The sequence below is a fragment of the Ornithodoros turicata genome, chromosome 1 (assembly GCF_037126465.1).
Source record: "Ornithodoros turicata isolate Travis chromosome 1, ASM3712646v1, whole genome shotgun sequence".
In the NCBI taxonomy this organism is placed as follows: Eukaryota; Metazoa; Arthropoda; class Arachnida; order Ixodida; family Argasidae; genus Ornithodoros; species Ornithodoros turicata.
Genome location: NC_088201.1, coordinates 58,953,499 through 58,971,948, shown reverse-complemented (window position 1 = coordinate 58,971,948; position 18,450 = coordinate 58,953,499). Strand labels below are relative to the sequence as shown.

Here is an 18,450-nt window from a genome sequence, read left to right as displayed (position 1 = left end):
ACGAGAGCAGTCGCATCGGTCTGCGCTCCTACTGTGGTGAGGTGATTTGTTGTGTAACTAATGATTTCGCCAACTTTGTTCCCGCTTTGTTTGCGATTTTCGTGCCGTGCACGTCGGGTGCTGGTTGCTGTTGTCCGGGCATTCCCGCCATTTTCTATCATCTTCTGCCTTGGGACCGGGAGTAGCGCTGGCGTGATTCTTAATAATTTTGTTGTGAGATTAGTTGAGAAAGTAACCGCTAGGGGGTGCAGCTGCGGGGCTTTATACAGGAGAAAAAAACCATTACGAGTCAGTTCTCTGCCTGCCTCTCGGATGGAGCAGTCGCATGGTTCTGCGCTCCTGTTCTGGTGGGCTCATTTGTTGTGTAACTAATTGTTTTTTCTTGTTAGCTATTGATGGTTTGCATACTCTTGCTTTCCCAGCCTCTGTATTACGAGTGTTTTTCTCCTTGCATGTCCAGAGCTGTCCTATCTTGCCCAGACATGCCATGATGACGTCACAGCTGACGTCACAGGATGTGCGGAACTGGTGCTGCGATGCTTTGCAACCTGCCTCTGTGCTCCGTCGCCCAGCGACGGTCAGCGGCCGTTCCGGGCCGCTTTCTTCAAGATGACGTCGTTGATCTTCAACTAAACTCCTTCTCTCCACTCTATTTCTATCTTTTCATTTTATTTTCTACCTATTTTTTTATTTTTTTATCAGCTCAACTAGCCGGCAAGTCACATCTTCGTCTGGACGTGTCTTAGATGGTCCCCAATTAGTGTAATGACTCCCTGGTGGGTCCTGATTAATGTGGGGGGTCCCAATTAGCTCTAATTGCTCATTAATGGCGTCCAGACGAAGATGTGACTTGCCGGCTAGTTGAGCTGATACACTACTACTGAACTGATCGCTGACACATAGAGCGCGTGAGCTTACATAAGCCCCTTAAAAAATAAAGGGTCAGCCACACTTATGCTGGTCAGAATGAAAAGAACATATCGAGATGGTTTTCTTTGTGCATTTGAAATAAAAGAGGTAAAAACAATCATACTGACATAGTATTTAAGAATCGCCCATGGGTTGAAAATGAGTCGAACTCTCTGTTTGCTCTTGTCCGTGCTCTGTCTTTGTTCCACAGACACTTCACTCTAGGGCCAAATGGTAGCACGGTGGCGGTCAGTGATAACACTATAACGCGCTTTTTACATTAAGACCACGGGCTCAGAGTCGCACCGTTCCAATCCAACTTAATTAAAAACGCTAAAACCCCCACTGCCTGCGAGCGAAAATGAGCCAATCCAACTAGCATGAAACGTCGTTCGCTGCTTAACGTGTATTCGCGTCTACTGACTGGTAATCAATAATTCAATGACCTAAATGACTTAGGCTAAGGTGGCAGGCTTGGTGGACTGTTATATTCCTGCCGAGATTCTGCGAACAATCAGGTGGGTTAGTTAACGAACGCGACATGAGCGACGTGCTGGGGAAGTCAACCCAAACCTGTAATTCATGGTTATGCTCCTGTCGTAACCACTACTAATCTTGGCTTTCATATCGCGCAGAATTTTTCAAGATCTTGAACGACGTTCGCGCCTTCCTGTCTGCTTCAAGCACTGTACGTTACGAACGGAAATGTGCTTTAACCTGCCTGTTGTGCTTCATTGCCACCAGTAGCCACAGAACCGGTTCGTGAACCGAACCGTTTGGGAAAACCCGGTTCGAACCATTATAGTTGCCTTCCGGAGCTGAACCTGAACTGAACACTTATCGTCGAGCCTGAACCCGAACCGAACCGGTAAACGTTTCGGTTCGACTCTCTGATTCGAAGAATGATTCAATCCAAATCCTATACCCATTAATTGATGAGTACGATTTGCAGTTGGCCGTCAATCAAACCCACATGGCTTTCATTTGGATTTAAATCCTTCCAATAAATTTACCCTTTTTTGTTGTTAAAAACAGACTCCAAAATGACGTATCCCTTGCATACCGGTTCATTGGTTGCTAATAAAGGCTGGAAGGAAAAACTGCTTAGCTTGATCCTTTCACAGTGTAACACGAAGCTATTTTGGAACATTCACCATGAAGTACTTTTTGTTCAAGGCGAGATATTTTTTTTATCAATCTTCATTCGCTATTAACTGGGTTGAATGGAACAATCGCGGGCTAACAGATACCGGCCAGCTATACGAGCATCAAATGTACCGTCTCCATTTTCCTTTCATTTCGTGCATCTCCTGATAAGCCTGGAAACGCAAAAAGATAAAAATTCTCGCATGCCGAACTAGTCAAACGGGTGAATGTCAAGGAAATGAGATTTTCGCTACCCGTCTTGCCGACTAATATAAAAGGTGCGGCTACCAGCGAAGGTGTATGTCAGTTGCATCGTTGAGCATATAGGATGAACAAGCTGGTGAGTACGTTGGTACGGTAGTCCAGGAAAGCGCGCAGAGTACTCGGATGCCTTGCTGCTATTTAGCACACTGCGACTATGTATTGCTTCTGAGCCCTCCAAATAACCACGAGACGGCTGACTTTAGGCACATAATGGATATATTCGAACCGCGAGAGGGATGTCGGGGTAGACGGAGTGTAAAACACGATTGCCGAGGCGCTCACACGCTTCGAAAAACAAAATAAAACACGACATATCGATATAATTCCTGCGTAGTGAATTCGATAAATTACAAGTTCTTTAACTAAGTATTCAACTAAGTATTTACACAATACTGTCAGCGTTTTTTAATTTTTAAATAGTGACTTGGTCATTTAGAAAAAGCTAGGAATGATGCAGTGAGCATATCTACGCCTTAATTTTTTTTCCACATAGCTTTTACCGACGGAAAGGCACTTGTTCCAGCTATCAACCAGAAGCGCGAAAACTTCGGGGTAGAATGCATTGTTGAACACAAGAGCCTTGTCGTAACACTAGTTTGCTGAAATTTTTCAATGAATCTGCTTTCATCCTTTCTTCAAACACTAGTGTGTTTTAGTATAACGTAAGTATAACGTACGCTGTCGCCTTTGCGTACGCAGGAGATAGCGTGGTGGGTAAGTTTGTGTATTGCGCGTGCGCAGAGCTACTAACGCTATTCCTTACGTGCGCAAAGGCGACAGAGTACGATATATTAAAACTCACTACTAAATTAAGGACAATACGCTGTCAATCTCAGGTCACCACCTATGCTACATTTTATGCCGGGTGATCCAGATAGATATCCACAGGGCGATAGAAACATGTACCCTCCACTTTAAATTATTTTTCTTTTTCATTTCTCTGGACGGGAACATAAAGGGTTGGCTTGAACGCTCCTCGTATGCTATAAATAAACGTATGCATGCATGTATACAATTAAGCACATTATATTGAACGACTGACTGGAAACGCTTAGAAATGTCGTATAATACGCTTGCGTACCTTTTCATTCTTTTACACACAAATGGAGATCAACCTCCGGAGAAATCACCCTCTCCCTTATTTTACACCGCTGTTTTTTCTTTATTTCATTCATTCCCCTCACGTTTTTTGCAGGTTGTGTTTCTCTTTGCCGTCGGCCTCTTAGGCGGAGCTGTGGCTGGTGGGTTTGGCGGCCATGGCGGTGGCCTCGTTCTTGGCCATGGGGGATTTGGCGGTGGCCATGGCCATCAGGTGCATGCCCTTCGAGGACCGACATATTTGGTGAAAACCGTTCATCACGTGCAGAAGCTTCACGGCGGCGGCGGACACCTTGGTGGTTACGGGCATGGTTTCAGCGGTGGCCTCAAGGGATTCGGCGGCTTCGGAAGTCACGGTTGGCACGGGCGATAGGTCAGTATATTATGTTGTTAGAAAAGCGTTCACAACGCGTCCACTTGTTGCGTAGTGTGGCAGCGCTGAAGAAGGCAACGTGTGTCAAGCAAACCGAATGTTTATCTGAATTACGTTGCTCTTGCTAATAGCTTAGACCATGAATATGTTGCACAGGCTCTGTAGGGAAGTAATTGTAAGCAAGCACCAAGCAATCTATTCATTATAATTCATATGCCGTGGAGTTTCAGTCTGGGAAGTAACGCCGACAATATGTTCAAGACACGGTGCCCATTGTGCTACTGTACAGGGTATCAAAATTGATGTATATTTTAATAGTGAGGTTTAGTGTGTCGTACGCCGTAAAGGATAGCGTTGTGGGTCTGCGCATTGTGCAAAGCACTCTCTATGTTTTACGCGTGCGCAGAACCACCAACGCTATGCCTTATGCGCCCTTATGTACGTGAAGGCGATAGCGTACGTAAGGGATAGCGTGGTGGTTCTTCGCAATGCTCAAAGCTCAGCTTGTGTCCTGCGCGTGCGCAGGACAATCAACGGTATCTCCTGCGTACGCAAAGGCCATAGCGTACGACATACTAAAACTCGCCAATATCGCGTGCCGTACGCTATTTTTGGAGAGAAATGTACATTCATTTGACCGAGGTGTACACACTCTAACGAATGTCTTGCTTTTTATAACCTAGATGAACAAAGACATGGGAAGTCCTCTTGCAGTGCCCAGTTAGACGCCGTCTTTCTTAAAGACTCAAGGATGAAGGATGGTGAAAATGGAGGATGCTGATTTCGTGTACACACTTCTTGTAAATAAACATACCTCACACCTCTATTTCGGCTCACCTGTTAACCAGATGAATACATAATAACCTACATAAATGTACTGTTGAGTCTGTTGTGAATCTATTTTGGGTGAATGCACAGTCGTTTCAGTACAATCTCATATTCTGATAGCGTGCGTGTGTACGCTGTTGTATTGGACTCTATGAGATGAGCCATATAAGATTGTGTACTCATCTTCCTAAACGTTCCCTAACCATTTAGCCCGCTTGTTATCCATATCTTGCCTATTTGTATCCTTGAGTAAACAATAGAGACAACTTCTAAAACATTGCCACATTGCTATCGCACTGAAGTGCAGCGTCCCATCGTATACTCTCGAGAAGTGCCAACACCGTTGTGCTTCATATTTAAACCACGCCGCATATGCTACCAATTCCCTCCCCTGGAGAGCTTTGAACGGTCTACGCCGTTAACACCGAAGGTCACATGCGGAAAGAGTCTGTAGCGCCTGTTTGCGCTCATTGCTCACTGACGCGTTGTGTAAACGTTACGGAGGTGACGATATGGGCATCTCGCGTGGTTGGTGGTAGTGTGCCGCCGAGGGCTCCTGCAACGCCCGCAGTGTTCGTTAGTGACGTGGTTGAGGAGATAGCTGACGTTAAGAAGAGACGGTTCCTGCAGCTGTTTTGTGTAGCAGCGGTGAAGGAAGCGTCTCCGTGTCAACTATTGTAGTCAGTGGGGATGACGCTAACGATTGTGCTGGTACCACAAGAAATCTCGTCTAGTTTGGGAAGCAAAATATCTAAAGCGTCGCGTCTTCTGGTTCTGGTAGGTTGGTCATCGACCTGGAGACAGTTGAGGATGGTGGTGATGAGGATATGTTGATCGAGGCGAATGGTTGTAAACGTAAGCGTCACCCAGCCCAGAACTGCCTTATTATTATCGCATTACATTAGAGTAAGTCTTTTCCTTGATGTGCCGTACTCCTGCAGACCAGGACAGCGATCTGTCAACGACGATCCCTAAAAAGCGATGACGAGTGACTCTTCGCAGGCGTTGCCCGTTGACTTGAAGATGAAAGTCCTGAAGACGTTTTCTTGTGAAACGTAACCACACCGTCTTTTCCTGCGAGATGCCCATTCCCCTCTAAGTCAGAAAGTCAGCAACTATGTCGAGAGCGTTCTGCAGACGCGGGCACTGCGCTGGCCACTGCTTACCGGATGACCATAGACATATATCATCCGCATAGATGCTAATGTGCACTCCTCGCGCTAAAAGAGATGGGAGGGCAGCCAACAAGGCGTTGAAAAATGTGTGGCTAAGCACACCCCCTCGAGGAACGCCAGAAGCCACTCTGTACTTCTGTGTGTCTCCTTCGCTGGTACGCATGAAGACCGCTCGTCCACTGAGGTAGCTGGCAATCCATCGTAGCGCTCTGCCCATTCTTCCCAGCGAGAACAACCCATGCAAGACATGAGCGTGACTAGCAGTGTCATATGCCCTCTTGATATCAAGAAACACGGTCGCAGTAATCCTTCCTTGCTCACGTTCTTCCTCAACTGATGAGACGAGGTCAACACACAGTTCATCGTGCTCTCCTAAAACCAGCCATAGCCCGGGGAAGGCAGTTGCGAGATTCCAAGAACCACTCAATTCGATTAAGAACAAGGCGCTCCATGATATTGCAGAGGCAGCTGGTGAGACTTATGGGACGAAAAGAGTCAACCGCATGCGGAGGCTTCCCAACCTTCTGAACAGGCACAGCTTGAGACATCTTCCAACACTCAGGCGCAAAGCTAAGGCTCCAGAGGTTGTTAATTACCTACAAAAGGACACAAAAGGCTACTGGGCCAAGACGTGCCAGCGCATGGTATGTTATTCCGTCCGGCCCTGGCGCTGTCCCCCGGCGAAACGACGGGATCGCTGTTTGTAACTCCTGAGCGTTGAAATCAGTGTCCAGGATGGGATAAACTGCACTTCTCGTAAGGTCTACGGCATGGAGAGCTGTCTCGGTTGCGAGCTGGTACTGGCGAGAGGAAGCAGCTGCTGAAGTCTTGAGCAGTATCTGTCAGAATTCTTCGCCGGCAGCGATTTCCGAGATGCCCTGATGTAAAGACTACGCCCGAAATGGGAAAGATCCTAAGGACTTTACCAGATGCCAGACACGCCCCGTGGTTGCGTGCGGATCAAGAGATTCGCAAAAAGACTTCCAAGTTCTGCGTGATAACATGGCTAAGTGTCCACGAATGACAGTTTTCATCCTGCAGGCCTCACGGTAGTCTTGTAGGTTTCCAGATCTGCGGAACCGCCTCTCTGCACGTCGACGGAGAGCACGAAGACGCTCATACTCCGCATCGACCGACGAGTGAAGTTTCGGAGCAGAGATAAGTTTCGATGAGTGGTGAGAGTTGCTGACATCTCTGCCTGAAAGCTTTCCACGTCGGTGGTACATCCAACAGTAATCTCTGCTTGCGCACTGAACATATTCCAGTCCACTACTCGCACCCTACGGTGTCGTCTAACTGTGAGGGAATGAGAAACTAGCAAGTGGTCGCTGCCCATGGCATCAGCGTTCGTCATCCAGTGCACGTAACGCGCTTGACTTCCGGAATAGAAGGTGACATCAAGACAGCTTTGATATGATTTTGATTTGATTTGATTTGATTTGATTTGGTTTGGTTTTATTGTGCCCATTAACAGCCCATTAAAGCGCCTTGTGATGGTACACATACAGGCAAAAAAGGGATCAGGGAAAAAAAGGGACACATACAGGAAAAAAAGCAGAACACTGTTACAGAAAAGCACTTCGAACAATATGATAAAAATTCATGTTCATGAACATATCAATCTCATTAGATACTATAGTATTAAACATTAATTCACTCCTGATCACGGGTGAAGACAATAACACACGAGCAACGTAAAACAAATCAGCATTCCTCCGTTGGCGAGAGGGTACGCAAAAAGATACAGATGAACGTAAGTCTGGACAATCAATAGAACTGTTCAAAATTTTGTGTAAAAACAACACATCATGAATATCTCTGCGACCACTTAAAGAACACAAGTCAAGCTTCTTCAGAATCCAGTAGTAATCATAAAAATGTCTTCTGTCGAAAAATCTATAAAAAAAACGTTCTGATAAATCGTTTCTGTACTGATTCAATCTTAGCTGATAATTTACTGTTTAGAAAGTTCCACGCAGGGGACGCGAATTCTAATTTGGACCTTACTAAACTCCTGTAAAGCGCTAGCACGCTTTGCTTGTTACGAAAATCCCTTGCAAAAATTGCACCTAGCGAGCGTGTTGCCGATGTCACTATACTAGTGACGTGTTCTATACTAGGACATGATGGCCCACGGAAAAAAGTCGGGGACCTGTCGTTTAGACTTATTGCCCCGGCTTCCTCGAGATAACTCTCAATGCACCGACCTCTTGCATCTGAATGGGTACTTTCCCACAACACATTATGGGAATTGAAGTCTCCGCAAACGATGAAAGGTGAAGGCAGGGACATGAAAAAGGCTTGCATTTGACGCTCCGGGATACGAACGCTTGGTGCAATATACACACTCACAACAGTCAGACGTTGATTCCCTAGTTGGACACAGCAAGTAACAAACTCGAAGTCATCATCGCTAGAAAAACGCCAAACGGCATGTCCTTCGGGATGTCCTTCCGCACAGCCAACAGAGCCCGACTGAACCCCGCAGTCCTCTGCGAAGTATACAGTGCGTAATTAGACAGCCGAAGCGTCTGGCTCACACGAGGCTCACTAAGCGCAAGAATTGGGAACTGATGTCTGTACACAAAGTTCCGAAAGTCTCTTCCGCATCAAGTCGTTGCAGTTCCATTGAAAGATTGTGGTTCTCTCATATTCACTTCCCATCACAAGCAGTGGGGCAGGACACTGGTGAGACAAGACCAAGCAACGGTTCAAGTGAAAGCAGGGTTTCCACCTACGGTAGGCGCTGTGACTTTGGCTGAGAACGGATAATGGCACGAAGGGCAGCAAATATTAAAGGAACGATTACAGCCAACACTGGCTCAGAGCTGCCATCCTTGGACCCCGGCCGAACCGCCCTGTCAGGTGCACGCAGAGGAGGGCTTGCGGAGGAGGAACGTTGCACTTGCACCTGAGCATCAGGCGGACGATTGACATATTGGTGATTGATTGGTCTGGACCTTCCAGCAATCACCGAAGCATAAGGCCTCTGATTCCTAGAGCAAGCCTCTTGCGTGTGGCACTTCCGAGAAGCGGGCCCCTGCTGCGACCCGGGCCCAACAGGCTTCACATAGTTTGGGTTCGCAAACTTTAGGGAACGGGTCGTTCCAGTGGAATGTTTCTTTAACCGGGCGGCAAAAATGGGTCCCGACTGGTTCTCATGTGCACAAATAAGTCCCGAAATGTGCACATGAGAACCAGTCATATGAGGTCATTGTGTACAGGAACAGGGGGACTATGTTTAATGCAAAGTAACAATAAAGAGAAGGGAAAGGTTAGCCACGGTGTAGGTTTGCTATTCCCAAAAGTTATCAAGTAAACAAATAGAGATACAAGCAGCTGACACAGAAAATTATGAAAAAAAATACAGAATACACAGCTCCTTCACTAATCTTTGCGCATAGGACGTATCAGAGAATGCCCAGGAGTATAGATTCCCGAAGGAATCGTGTCAGCGCAGACGTGACTTCAACGTGCTGAGTAGGGCCAAGTAGCACCGCGAGGGAGAGCTCTCGGTAGCCTAGATGAGCCATGTACCAGCTCGCCTGCACCCTTGCACTTCTGCCATAGATGAGCAAGGCCGCGCCGAAGACTCGACCGGTGATCTTCGTACCGCTGGCAGGCAAGGAGTATGTGTGGCACGTCAGCTTCTACGTGGCACGTGGGGACAGGAACAGGAATGTGAATGTTGTCGCCTTTTTTCATAGTGGCTTGTTTATGGTCAACTTGATGCCACCGCAGAACTCGTACCGCAAGAACGAACGACGAAATAGTCCTCTATTTAAGCGAGTGTACCGTAGATGATGATGTTTCCCCTCTCGGCTATTGGATGTCCGCAGCGGCCCGCTACCCGCCGCTTCCGGAAGTAGCGAAACATGTATTTGCAGTACCTGCAAGTTCTGGAGCAGTTGAACGAGTGTTCTCTGCAGCCAGCCTGATCAAGACCGCGCGAAAAGAAACAGGCTCCATCCAGCTACATTGGAGCAGCTGGTTTTTCTAAACAAGAACCTGAGAGAATAAGACTGCTTACGCGTGTTGGACGGATGTACCATTGAGTTTGTTATAATACGACTGCGGGTGTGCAGCACGCAGCCATCAAATTTAACGTAACATAATTCCCGACAGGTGACTTTATCATATGTGCCGAGTCAGTGCCGTGTATGCCAAAGGGAGTCTGGCCATTAATGGGATCTGCCTATACCCGAAGCTCCACCCACTTTTTGAGGTACCTAGCCAATCACAGGTCGAAATACAGTTGTCTATTATTACATCCATCCAGTGCGTATACCTCACCCTTATTTACTGGGTGCTACCATTTTGGAAAAACTCGATTGATTCGGATTGAAACGGATATCGCTGGTGACAGACCAAAATGACGGCCCACTTGCGCCCACTTTTATCAACGACATCTGCATGGAGAGAGCCATGTTGGGAAGGCTCAGAATTGCAGAAATGGTTGCTGGCAGAAGTGATTGGCCAGGAGAGCGGTACAACCGCTTCTTCGTAGCAGACGACTGCCGGTATGAAGTTTTAAATCACGTAATTTAAGTAGATCGAATCAAAAATGAGTAAATATGTATGTATAAATAAAATGCAATTATTTAATGCAAAATCCTACGTATAAGGGTCCTCCTTCTTGCTGTTTTCTTGGTATCACGGTCTTAGCTAGGCCTAACGTTACCGACGAAAACACCCATTTTCGCGTAAATAATGATGGCGGAGCGAAAGATGAAGCTGATTTTGCAGATGCGTACATGAGGATATATACTCACAGTATGAAATTAAAATAGTCTGTGAAAATTTTTGGTCATGAAATCTCCGCTTCGCCGTTCCAAGCACCATCTTCCATATTGGAGAAAATTTGGTGTCATGGCAGCTCCCATGCAAAACAATAACCAATGAAATTCGCCCAAGTTTGATTGACAGGTCGAGCCTCTTTTTTAGGCTCCTCCTAATGGCCAGACTCGCTTTGGCATACACGGCACTGTGCCGAGTAGGCGTATTTGACAAATATGTTACTCCGATATCCACGTGGAAATAAAATGTCAGTTTCAACCTTCGCATCGCTATGTAGGCTGTTCATACTCTCCGCTACAAGTGACATTTATAGGGGTTTGTACCATGTCACGGTCTTATCCAGCGAATGCATGCAGTAATTGTACCTTGTGACATGGTCAGCTGCATGCTACAGTTATTTCGGGAACTTTAGCTCCAGGATTCGTTGAATGATTTGATAAATCCGGATTTAAAACCAGGTCTGATTTAGCACACCAAAAACAAATCCGGATTTGAAATGATTTGATTTGTCGCCTCAGTTTAAATCCCGACTTGGTTTGGATCTGATTTGCGGTGTTCTGAAAAACATGGATTTGATTTAAATCCGATTTGACTCGTTAAATCTGCAACACTGATTCTGGTGCATTATTGTCGGGACACTGTAAGTACCGGTCCTATACAGGGTGCCCACGCTAAGTGTGAACAGATTTTTTAAAACATATCAATCACTTTTTCCGAGATGAAATCAATTGCAATATAGCATATGCTGAAGGGCACCCCTTAGGGGGGCATTAAAGGAGTACAGAGGGCCATCCAAAAAAAATTCAGGTCAAGACATCTGATGAAAGTGTGTGTGTCATTATACCGAATAGCGTGAAAGGTTTTGATGTGTGCAATTTGTTTCCCACAAACATAGCTCCGCGCGTTCACCCTTAACTCGCCACTCCAGCTATAACGAGGAGGAGGAGATATGATGGCACGTCACCGATGACGGCATAAGGAGACTCGTTCTGGTTTGCCGGTCAGTGGGGGTCAGCGCATTGTCCCTTTGCCGCCGTAAACCTGTTTTGCCAGTTTTCCCGGAGAATTGGGGATAGAAGGAGCGGCCGAAGCATTACCGAGAAAGGAGAAAGGCTTTATCAGAACCCCGATCAGCCGAGTAGCAGACGACAGCGGAATAGCAGACGACATTTCTCTAGGCCAATCAGCGAGCGTTCTCCTTATAGCGTCAGCGCGAGGTTCCAGGCAGATCACAGGCTGGTACTGCTCTTCACCACCGTTGCGCACGATTGCTTTTTGCGGCGTATTTTAAATTCAATTTCTGCGATAATTATGACTCTGTGGTGTAAATTACTTCGCATGGTGCATCTTACTGGCCTACTTAACAGTTTTATAGGAAGAAAACTGGGTGTTAAAAATGACTTCTGTGCTACTTTAACAGACTCCTAAGGCAATGTCTTCATTAACTTTCAATAATTAACAGTTTAATTATAAAAGCTACGAAGTTGCTCTAATGAGAACATCTGATCTCTTCGGTCACCAGATACCAAAACCGTTTTGAGAACAAAAATATGTTCGGTGGATCGTCCGTAAAAAATTCGTGAAGGAACGCCATTTTTTTCTTTATTTGGTTTGTTGCGCATCTTCAAAGAAGCGGCTTTCCTTTACCCCCAGTGTGAGAGAGTGAAAGAGCACAGTGCCGCCTCATGCGTCGAAGATTAGCTTTAACTTGCGGAAACAAAACAAAAACAGAAATCTATCGGGTGACTCTATCGCGACTGGCTTATCTTGGGCTGCATTTTCTGTTTTCTTTTAATCTTTTTCCAGGACGCAAGAGGCGATAGTGTGCTCTTTCATCCTCTCGTATTGGGGGCGAAGGAAAGACGCGTCTCTAGAGATGCGCAATGAATAAAATAAAGAAAAAATGGCATTCCTTCACGAATTTTTTGCGGACGATCTATCGAACGGATTTTTGTTCTGAAAACGGCTTTGGTATCTGGTGACCGAAGAGATCAGCTGTTCTCATTGGAGCAACTTCGTAGCTTTTATAATTAAAAAAGTTAATTATTGAAAGTTAATTAAGACATTGCCTTAGGAGTCTGTTAATGCCCCCCTAGGGAGTGCCCTTCAGCATATGCTATATTGCAATTGATTTCATCTCGGAAAAAGTGATTGATATATTTTTAAAATATCTGTTCACACTTAGCGTGGACACCCTGTAACGTTTGTACCACGTTTTACCACGTTTACCATTATTCTTCCAATAATCGTTGCTGCATGGGAATGTTGGTCCAAGGTTGCCATCAACCGGTCAATATTCGCTGGCTAGTGGAAGTATGGTCGCCATATAGCCATGAAACAGGCGATATTGACTGAATGTGAGCAATGTGGTCTACATATAGCCGAGGAGCAAACCATATCGGATGGAAGCGGGCAATACTGTCCGAATATAGCCGGTGACCAAACAACATTGGCTCAAAGTGGGCAATGTGGTCCACATATAGCCGTCGGCCAGATAATATTGGCTGAAAACTGGCAATATTGTTTACATATAGCCGTCAGTCAAACAATGTTCCATGAAAGTTGGAAAGAAACATATTGCCAGCGAGCGGACAATATTGGATGAAAATGGGCAATATGGTCTACGTATAGCCGCAGGCCAAGGAACATTGGCCGAATACTGGCAATATTGTTTACATATAGCAATCGGCCAAACAATATTCCGTGAAACTTGGAAATATTGTCTGCATATTGCTGGCGACTAAACGATATTGGATGAAAATGGGCAATATGGGCTACATATAGCCACCGACCAACGACTATTGGCTGAAGACTGCTAATATTGTTTACGTATATCCGTCGACCGAATAATGGGTGCAACTGGGCAATTAGGTCTATATAGCCGTGGAACAAATAATATTGAATGAAAGTTAGAAATGTGATCTGTACATATTGCGGTCGGCCAAATAATACTGGATGCAACTGGACAATATGGTCCCAGGCAGCACACAATACTGGGCCCATATTGGCTGAGCATTGGCGGCAATGACTTTCCCCATATTGGCTCAAACTTGTCAATATGGGGAAAATGTCGGCAACATGGGCCCCATATTGCCATGTGCACCCCACATTGGCTGAAAATGCGTTAAATGGGACGAATGGTACGTACCATTATGGATAGGTTTTATGCGTCGCCAGCCTTGTTGGAATTTGTCTCGGGGTGTGACGTTCGGCCTGCAGGGGATCTTACTGACCATCACGGCGTTCTTTGGTTTCTATCTGACCCACGACCATCTCTATAATACACGACCATAACACTCACACCTAGCACCAGCGCCGCTGATTTAGTTTGGCCAAGCGGCCGCCGCACGTTTTTTGGCGCTGAATACGGGACCCTCGGCAGACGACGCACATGCTATGCGGATACCGTCGCTGCCGTCATTCGCATTTGGTTTTGGCTAGTTTTCACACAGTGGGCAGTGTTTGTCAGACGTGAGACGTGATGGTTTACTGCACCATCCCGCTTTGCAAGCCGAAGAAAGCAGTGTCGGACCCAAGTTCTTCCTTCCACGAGTTCCGCTCCAATACTGCCTTACGGGAGAAGTGGCTGAAAATATATCGCGGGGTCCTGACACAAGTAACTTCATTGCGATTGGTTCATTTCATATACGGTGTGCTTTACGGATGGCAGTGTGTACTCTAAATAGTTTTATCTAATAGCTGATTACCTTTTACGCATCTCTCTCTGAAAGAACGAATAATGAACCGTGGCCTCCGACCAGGGATGGGCATAAATACATTCTTTGAGTATTTAAATATAAATACAAAATACTTTGTTGAAAGGGGTGTGTAAATACTCTTGATATATACTTTTCGATATGAGTACTTAAACACAAAATACAAATACAGTATTTAAATACCGTAACTACACTGTCTACTACATTGTGTCCAACAACAGCGAAAAACTCGCCATCTGAAATTGTTTTTCGCCTGCAGGCTAGCTCAAATCCTGCGGCCTGAACTCGCCCTTCTTCCCAAAAGCTCAAATGCACGGCATATTTAAGACATGAGTCAGTATATTTTTGGGAGTATATATTTTTATTGATTATTTATTATTATTATTTGTATATTTTAATTTTAGGAGTATATATTTAGAAGTGTTTATAACGTATTTACAAGAATAAACACCCCAAAACTGATATTTATATACAACATATAAATACGTGTGGTATTTATATTTTAAATAGTACTTTAATTACAATGTATTTAAATACTGCCCATCCATGCCTCCGACAGACTACTCGACAGCGTGTTTTCGTCATTTCAGCTCCGAAGACTTTAGCGTCGGCGCAAAGCGCAAAATTCTCAGACGTGGCATCGTGGCTACGGTAGCTAGGTTTAGTGATCACGAAGTTTACGCGGCCTTGCATCTCCCAAAGAGGAACACAAAAAGGGCACCACAAGGCGCTTGTGGCCGCCTCATCCAACGTGCCATCTCATCCACCGTGCCGCCTCATCCAATTTCGTGCCACCTCATCCACCGTGCCATGCCATCCATCGTGTCGTTTTGTCCATCCAGCTGCCTCATCCATTTTTGAGCTGATTACACCCCCAAGGTAGCGTCGCAGAAAAGCCACCATCAAGAAAAGTTCTCAAAGTGGCTTCTATCCGAACAGCATAATATAGGTTAGCAGAGCATTATAATGACAGCTAGACCGCAAAAGAAAAAGAGAAAAAAAAAAGATGTAAAAGTAAAATAAAAAGGGACCAATAAGTAGCCAAACAAAACAAGCAACTGCTGATTCAAAACTGAAGTGCTTGCTTATACAACAAATTCTTTTGGACGTCATAACTGGTGTCAGTCACCTATTTGCCAGGAACAGTTTCTTCTTATGGTCGCATTCACAACAACAACTACATGAATGACGATGGGATGAGGTGATTCACCGCAACAATTGCGGTACCATACCCACCCATTCACCCATTCTCTGTAACTGCCCTGTATGTTAACACGGAACGCATCTCACGCGAAACGTAAACTCTGAACGCGCTTGCGTCTGACAATCGTAAACGCATGATAACTGGCCCAACACACAAGATGACCAAGTTTATATGTACGATGTACGGCACATAGCGCTTCAGAGCACAGCCCATTTCTGAGTATTTAGTTTCATAACTCTTAGCTCTACATGCACAGAGAACCCGCGACAATATACAAACATGTACGCACGAATAATTAACCACAAGGACCACTCATATTACACACAGCTGAGCTACAAGAGGCGCCCCTGGCGGACGCTCGGCGCGTAAATACGGCCCTTCCGTTCCTCGAGACGCGGACGGAAGTCCCATAGGGGAACGGGCGAGTGTTATGGTCATGTAAGACAGCGTTTCCCAAACTTTTGGCGGTGACGGACCCCCGGTAGCGATGAGAACCAATTCACGGACCCCCCCCCCCCCCCACACACACACAAATATACCGGGATACACGCTGTGTACACTGCATTGCGTTTAATATGCGCGACAGGGTATAACAAGGAACGAAATTACATTTGTGCAAACATAAACATGGTCAAGTGACTGTCTCAGACTGTCTCTGACAACTCTCAAGATTGATAATACCAAACAGAGGTATCATCTATAGTGCCACCATCGCTGCAAGAGGTCCGCAAGCTGCCAATTATAAATGCGCTAAACACAGGAACACTCTCAGTAAGTTCGAACTCGAAGCGAAACGATATGGCGCACTGTATTTCCCATGCTAGCCAGTGCATAACCAGCAACCTTGTCAGCTGCTGCGTGCTTTCGATACAGCTTCAGAAACGATTCCGGACTGGTTTCTTCTTCTTGTTTGTATGTGTATGACGTGGACAAACGTGCATTGCAGGACTTTTCTATCAGAAATTAGAAGCTAGCCTTTGAAGCATGCTTGTAGCAATTTTGGAACTTCTGGGTGTCTGGAAGTCGGGCAGCATGTACGAGAGCGTGTTTGAGGGGACGAAAATCCTCACTGAAATGTGAGAGAAGGTCGCGGACCCCCACGGACACTCTCGCGGACCCCCAGGGGTCCGCGGACCACACTTTGGGAAACACTGATGTAAGAGATGGTCGTGATCTGGCCTAGCTCCTAAATTTTCGCGCTGCTTGCTGTTTTTGGCGACTGAACGTGTCTTTGCTCGAGGACCCCGAAGTTAAAAGCGACCTGCAGAATCGGTTGTTGGATCAGTGTTCCGTGCCCGGTTTTCGGCCTGATCACTGGGAGGCCTTGAAGCAGGAAGCTGCACACCGCTTTCGGTATTGGGAAACCTCAGCGCACGCTTGAACACCGCCAGTGTAGAGATGCACTTTGGCTGGTATTAGCTATTCTTCGCCACCCTGGCTCTCGTATCCATGATACTGCCTTTGAAATAGGGATGTGAAAAGGCGTCTAGCGTGCCTTAGAATGCACTCTTGGCGAAAATTCGTAGCGCAAAGAAGCGTCGAGCGCTAGTGTCGGGAAGCTTATTGCTCATGCTAGTACGGCGCTATGTAGAAGGAAATCCGAGCTCCTGTATAACCGAGCTCCGGTCAGCTGACGGCTCATTTCTAACCGAACCTGATGACATTCAAGCAGTGATGCGCGATCATTTCGCGACCCTTTACGAGGAGCATCACCCGACGAGTCCGTTATCAACCGAGAGTGCCAACTACTGTAGGAAAAAAATAGAGCATGTAGGATATGGGCCGCTCACGCAAAATGAGATTTTAGCAGCTGTCTCCTCAATGCCGAATGGTAGATGCCCTGGCACTGATGGCCTCGTAGCTGAATTCTACGAAAGGTTCTGGAATGGAGGCCAGATGATTCAGGTATTTAACTTGCGTTTATCCCGAGGAATGATCTGCTTTAGTATGCAGAGCAGAGTTGTTGTCCTCTTGTGTCGTCCAGAAAACAGGATCCGCGGATGCATATCGACCCATCACTCTACTGACATGTGATTATAAAATAGTGACAGAATAGTTCGGAAGCAAGCTAGCTGGTGATATAGATCCATATACTGAAGGAACCCCGAGACGAGGGACACGGAAAAAGGGACTTCGTTGTGGTTGTCCCATTTTTTCCGTGTCCCTCGTCTCGGAGTTTCTTCAGTATGGATAAAATCCTGGCCAAGGCTCTTCGTTTGCGTGTTTCGCCTCACCTTGAGAAAGTTTCGCATCCCTGTCAAGTGTGTTCAGTTCCCGGCAGGTCATCAGACCTGCACAGGGTGGCGATACGTGACCCAATTAAGTGGATAAACATGGGACACATCCCAGCAGTTGTGGCGTCCTTTGACCCGTCTAAGGCGACACAGGTACCTTTATGCAACACAGGCACCTTTTTTTTTTTTTTTCTAGTCTGAGCGCTTATGGGCTCGATGAACCGTGGATACGCTTCGTGGAGGCGTTGTACAGGCAGCATCAAGCATTGTCTCTGCTGCTGGTGGGCTATCGTGTCCCTTTGACATCACTTGTGGTGTACGTCACGGGTGCACTTTGTCCCCCGCCTTGTATGCGATTACCATCAACCCTGTCCTCGAAAAGTTGTGCTCGCTTACATCTTACCCTTAACCCTTTAACTGGTGCAAATAGAACGCATGGTCAAATAATTTTTTTTGTGCATTGATGAAGCTTTAACAAGTCATAAAAGTGTAAAAATGCAAGCGCCAGGTCGCTGCAACACTTCGTTTAGAAATTTCCACACATTTGTGGAAATTGTGAAAATTTATACAAATCGGATGTCAGTGAGCTCAACCGGTCCTAAGTACGCTGATAGACTGGTAATCAATGCCACCAACCCTTAGAAACAGCTAATAACAACATGAAGCCCCCCCCCCCCCTTCCACCGAAGCTATGTAATTCTCACTC

The 18,450-nt window shown here is 46.1% G+C and overlaps 2 long non-coding RNA genes across 2 annotated transcripts; both read left to right on the top strand.

Annotated features, from left to right (window-relative positions):
- LOC135399183 (uncharacterized) lies at window positions 1-650 on the top strand. Its single transcript, XR_010424211.1, has 2 exons — window positions 1-36; window positions 461-650. It is a non-coding gene; the product is annotated as an uncharacterized LOC135399183 (long non-coding RNA).
- Window positions 651-2,267: 1,617 nt separating this feature from the next.
- Window positions 2,268-4,616, top strand: LOC135399179 (uncharacterized). The gene is made up of 3 exons (XR_010424208.1): window positions 2,268-2,395; window positions 3,515-3,790; window positions 4,474-4,616. It is a non-coding gene; the product is annotated as an uncharacterized LOC135399179 (long non-coding RNA).
- The last annotated feature ends 13,834 nt before the right edge of the window (window positions 4,617-18,450 follow it).